Source organism: Sander vitreus, unplaced genomic scaffold (assembly GCF_031162955.1).
Source record: "Sander vitreus isolate 19-12246 unplaced genomic scaffold, sanVit1 ctg323_0, whole genome shotgun sequence".
NCBI lineage: Eukaryota > Metazoa > Chordata > Actinopteri > Perciformes > Percidae > Sander > Sander vitreus.
Genome location: NW_027595469.1, coordinates 115,767 through 121,406, shown reverse-complemented (window position 1 = coordinate 121,406; position 5,640 = coordinate 115,767). Strand labels below are relative to the sequence as shown.

The 5,640-nt window shown below is 40.5% G+C and overlaps 2 non-coding genes across 2 annotated transcripts; both read left to right on the top strand.

The window, feature by feature from the left end:
• Nucleotides 1-3,342: 3,342 nt before the first annotated feature.
• Nucleotides 3,343-3,425, top strand: trnal-uag (transfer RNA leucine (anticodon UAG)). The gene has a single exon. It is a non-coding gene; the product is annotated as a tRNA-Leu (tRNA).
• A 1,330-nt stretch (nucleotides 3,426-4,755) lies between these two features.
• On the top strand, nucleotides 4,756-4,827 carry trnaq-cug (transfer RNA glutamine (anticodon CUG)). The gene has a single exon. It is a non-coding gene; the product is annotated as a tRNA-Gln (tRNA).
• The last annotated feature ends 813 nt before the right edge of the window (nucleotides 4,828-5,640 follow it).

Here is a 5,640-nt window from a genome sequence, read left to right as displayed (position 1 = left end):
GGTACAGCAGGTCAGGCCCAACAGAGACAGATAGCCCTACGTCCCATCATGCCAAAGTTGCCTGTGTTTTTAGCGCCCTCACCACCAGGACCCTTGCTCACACCTCCGACCCTCACACCAGCAGGACAAACTGTACGGCTAGTACCAGTAGCCATGCCCATATCTGTGGTTCAGAGCACCATGCCACAAACCAGTGGAACTACCACCACGGCGGACACTGGAGCCACTACAAAAAGGCCATACAAACGCACTGTAGAAGCCAATACATGTAATTGTAAAAGTGTGGCCAGTTCCACACCGCAGACACTGGATACAGTCATTACCGTGGCAGAGTGTATTGCCCTCAGTCGGAGACTCTTACAAAAGCTCAGTGGCTGGAGGAAATGAGAAAAGTTCTCCAAATAATCATGTACATGTACTTTAAATAGTAGTTGTAATAATAGTTGTATTATACTGTAAATAGTTTAAAATAGTGTTTGTTTGATAACTGAATGATTTCTGCTTGCTGTGAATAGTTTTTACATTTGAAGTGTTCATTGTATTTTTTGTAGTTTTTATGGTGTGTTTTAATTAAATCTTAAAAAAAAAAAAATCTTGAAATATTCCTCTTTTTCTTAGAACAAACAAAACTGGTGTAGACCAAAGTGGGTATTTTATTGACAAAATTGACAAAATTGTAAACAGCACAACATTATAATAATAATGGTGATAACAACATGCAATAACAGATACAGTTACATGGTATGCTATTTAAACCCTATTATCTTAAACTAATTACTATGACTTGACACTAGAAAAAAAAACAAATATACATGAGGAGAAGTTTTAGAATGAGGGTCAGCAATGGAAAGATCCATTACTCAAGTCATGTCATGAGGCCTTTGCAGTGGACATTCTGGTCCTTCAGGAAGGTAGGAGAAGGGTAAAAAAAAGAACAATTAGAAATTCTCGTGAATAGTACAGTATCAATTTTCATTTATGAAAGATGCCAAAAAATCCTTGCAATTAGATCAAAAGTAAGGTGTAGGAAAGAACTTCACAAGAATTATTTATTTGCATTTATTATTTATTGTATCACTTTTTACACCCCAGCCCAGCTTTATAACTGAGGGATACCCCCAATTCTGGAAGTAATTTCCAAATAAGGCAATAAACTGTTTTTAACCTGTATAACTGGACTAAAGTAAAGAAACTGAATATCTGCCCTGTGTTGGATTATATAACAAAATACAAAATAACTGTTCATTTTAACAAACACTAGAGGGCAGTAAAATGTCTAGACGGGCGGTAGACTTAAAGTTCCACAGGTCGACGGACGAATCCCACCCACGGCTTGCCCAAACAATTATAAAATATCAAAAGAATTTTATAAGTGTTCATGGGGGGCTAAAATACCTTCATGCCTTCAATTTTTTCCTTTTTTTTCTCCTTTTTACCTTTCTTTTTTTCCAGGGGATACATACATCATATTGTATGATCGTTATGTATGATACCCATACATCATACACTAACGAATCACTTCATGTGATCAAAAGGGATTGTCAGAATGAGTAAGGTCATGTCATTAAGGTGGAGACATTTCAATTTAGACACTTATGCAACAGAGATTTTGTCAAATGGATATAGCATATGAACATCCCCTTTTGCATATTCACTGTAAAGAGCCATTACCCCTCCCACTACCAAGTAAGTTTGTCAAATGGATATAGCGATTGACAGGATACAGACTTCATGTTGATCCAAAGCATTGCAATTAGCAAAGGATGGTTTTTATACATAAACTTCTGGGTTATGGGCCCAGCACGCTTCCGCTGCGCCACTCTGCTCGTCTTTTTAGGTGCAAGGGCTGAAAAATCAACACCCTTCACTCTTTGTCTTATTTCTCTGGCATTATTTATTTTAGAATATTGTAACAAGCAGGTCTGTGTAAATATGGGCCGAGCATTTACCTGGGCTGAACTTGTGAACATCCCCTTTTGCATATTCACTGTAAAGAGCCATTACCCCTCCCACTACCAAGTATTGTTCCAAAAACAGTAGGACATACATTTTTTGATTGCAAATGAATTGTCCAAAAACAATGGAGCAGGTGAAAGTGTTTGTGATAGGTACATAACAAATCACTTCATGTGATCAAAAGGGATTGTCAGAATGAGTAAGATCTTGTTGTTAAGGTAGATCCACTTCACTTTAGACACTTGTGTCAACAGAGAGTTTGTCAAATCGATCAACTGGATACAGACTTCATGCTGACCAAAGCATTGCAATTAGCAGAGGATGGTTTCGATCCATCGACCTCTGGGTTATGGGCCCAGCACACTTCCGCTGCGCCACTCAAAAAAATCAACCTTTCCACTTTCCACATCTAGCTTAAAGTAGGCTTACAGGTAAAATGTCCTTGGCCATTTAGACTGAAAGGAGTACGTTGGTGGGGGCATGTTGAGGAGTCACATGGTCTTTATGTTAACTTGAAAGAGCTCCAAATTTGACAGTATTAACAGGAAGTGAAAGGCTTTGAGTTACATGATAAATACACACTTTGCATTCTGTCTTGTAATCACCATAAAAATTAGGTTTCGATGAGATTTGAACTTTTTTTGCTGCACTCAGAGTATACAGTGCTCATCCTGAAGGGGATAGTATAGTGCATCAAAATTGCTTGTTGAATGGTCAACTAGCTTTGGAAACCCCCTTTCCCCACAGCTTTCCGTTGTCGTATAGGGGTGGGGGAGTGGGTACTGTGTCTAACCATTTCTGTGTAAAAAACAATTAAAGAAGTCTCTTGAATGAGAGACTAAACATCTTTGGAGTACCTTTTACCAAGTCCAGTTAAAATTGTGTAACTTTGTGTGGGAATAGCAGGTGCAGAAAGACAACATAGTTTCATAGCACCTACACTCAGACACGCACACATACAGACAGACACACAAAGAGACGCACAGACACACACACACACACACACATACACACACACACACACACACACACACACACACACACACACACACACACACACACACACACACACACACACAGCAGGCCCAATTAGGAGGAGGACACAGTTAAGTTTCATAGCACCTACAATTATTACACTGTAATAATTACACTCGAGTCCAGTAGATATAGATTGATTTGAACCCTTCCCTAGATAACTATTCATGGGTAGCTGTATCTTGTCCCTTAAAATCTGCGACGCGTCTGCCCAGACTTACTTTTGCAGACATTTACATTTACTTTGTAACGTTATATAATCCATCCCCATACACCGCTATAGCTAAAGGCTTTCATCATGACATATTTGATTTACTGTATTATAATTTTTGTGACAATTCCTACTAAACAGTCAGGATGGCCGAATGGTCCAAGGTGCTGAGTTTAGGTTGCAGTCTCCGCTGGAGGCGTGGGTTCGAATCACACTTCTGACAGCAAGTGTTTTCCTCTGGACCTAATGTCTGAAACATGATATTGGGTAAAAAATAGAACTTAGCAATTCTTTGTATTTTAGGGCACATGAATATGGGCAAGATACAGCATTGTGAGTACAGCCCCACCTTTTGTGAGCATCTTCATTGTCAACCCATGTCAAGTTACCATGTGTTTGTACACAGTAGACCTATCTACTGCTGTATTCATTGTTTGTGGCAAATCCTTCAAAGCCTTTTCTTGACTTGCCTGTTCCCACATCCTCTGCGAAAGCTTAGCTTACTGAATTACTTAAAGGACAATTCCGGCGCAAAACAAACCTAGGGGTTATTAACGGATGTGTACCCACTCTGTTGCTCTCTGGGACATGTTTTCATGCTAATCGAATGAGTTTTTAGCTTGAAAGACGCTAGCGCGGACCGCCGTTTAGCTTCCAACGCTAGTATTCTGGGCACAGGGAACGTAAAAACAAATCGCTATTTAGACCACTAAAAAGGCTCAAAATATCACCACACTTCAACTGTAGCATAATGAGGGTCCCAATATGTTAACCGAAGCATTGAGAACTTTGTAAGTGTACAGACAGTTTATTGAACGAAGAGCTGCGGGAGCTTCGTGAGAGAGAGAGCTACCGGTAGTCAATGCCGCAACACAGCCTCGTACTTCAGGAAACTGGTGGTGTACCTGCGGACATTGTGAAGCTATGGCCACCGAACAGGAGTGTCTGTGTTGCAAGGAGTGGGACCTGTTGCGTCGCGATGCCCAAGAGACGCAGTGTTTTGTACAGTCTGAAGATTTCCCCTCTCTGATAAACAGAGCTGTACTTGAAACTTCTTCGGCGACCCAGACCGGAGGGACCAGATGACAGTTATCCACTGAGTAAGTACTCATGTCTTTATAATCTATCTTTTCAATAAACTGTCAACTTACAAAGTTCTCAATGCTTCGGTTAACATTTAGGGACCCTCATTATGCTACAGTTGAAGTGTGGTGATATTTTGAGCCTTTTTAGTGGTATAAATAGCGATTTGTTTTTATGTTCCCTGTGCCCCGAATACTAGCATTGTAAGCTAATCGGCGGGCCGCGCTAGCGTCGTTCAAGCTAAAAACTCATTTGATTAGCATGAAAACATGTCCCAGAGAGCGACAGAGTGGGTACACATCTGTTAATAACCCCTAGGTTCGTTTTGCACCGGAATTGTCCTTTAAGTTAGCCAGTAATTTCTGCTTTTTCATCGTATCTACTTTGTGATTTTTGTGTGCTTTTAATATCATACATGTGGATATTATGAAAGAAACTGCCTAGCAAACCCATGTAGCATTCACTGTTGTGGTTCCATGGTGTAATGGTTAGCACTCTGGACTCTGAATCCAGTGATCTGTGTTCAAATCTCGGTGGAACTTGATTTTAAGCCAGAGTACAGGTGAAAAAAAATCAACCTTTCCACATCCAGCTAAAAGTAGGCTTACAGGTGAAATGTCGTTGGCTGTTTAGACTAAAAGCAGTACATTGGTGGGGACATGTTGAGGAGTCACCTGGTCCTTATGTTAACTTGAAAGAGCTCCAAATTTGACCGTATTAACAGGAAGTGATAGGCTATGAGTTACATGATAAATACACACTTTGCATTCTGTCTTGTAATCACCATAAAAATTAGGCTTCGCTGAGATTTGAACTTGTGTTGCTGCACTCAGAGTATACAGTGCTCATCATGAAGTATAGTGCATCAGTATTTCTTGTTGAATGGTCAACTAGCTTTGGAAACCCCCTTTCCCCACAGCTTTCCATTGTCGTATAGGGGTGGGGGAGTGGGTACTGTGTCCAACCATTTCTGTGTAAAAAACAACTAAAGAAGTCTCTTGAATGAGAGACTAAACATCTTTGGAGTACCTTTTACCAAGTCCAGTTAAAATTGTGTAACTTTGTGTGGGAATAGCAGGTGCAGAAAGACAACATAGTTTCATAGCACCTACACTCAGACACGCACACATACAGACAGACACACAAAGAGACGCACAGACACACACACACACACACACACACACACACACACACACACACACACACACACACACACACACACACAGCAGGCCCAATTAGGAGGAGGACACAGTTAAGTTTCATAGCACCTACAATTATTACACTGTAATAATTACACTCGGGTCCAGTAGATATAGATAGAATAGTTATGTGTAGGGGGGGTGTACCGTGTGCAG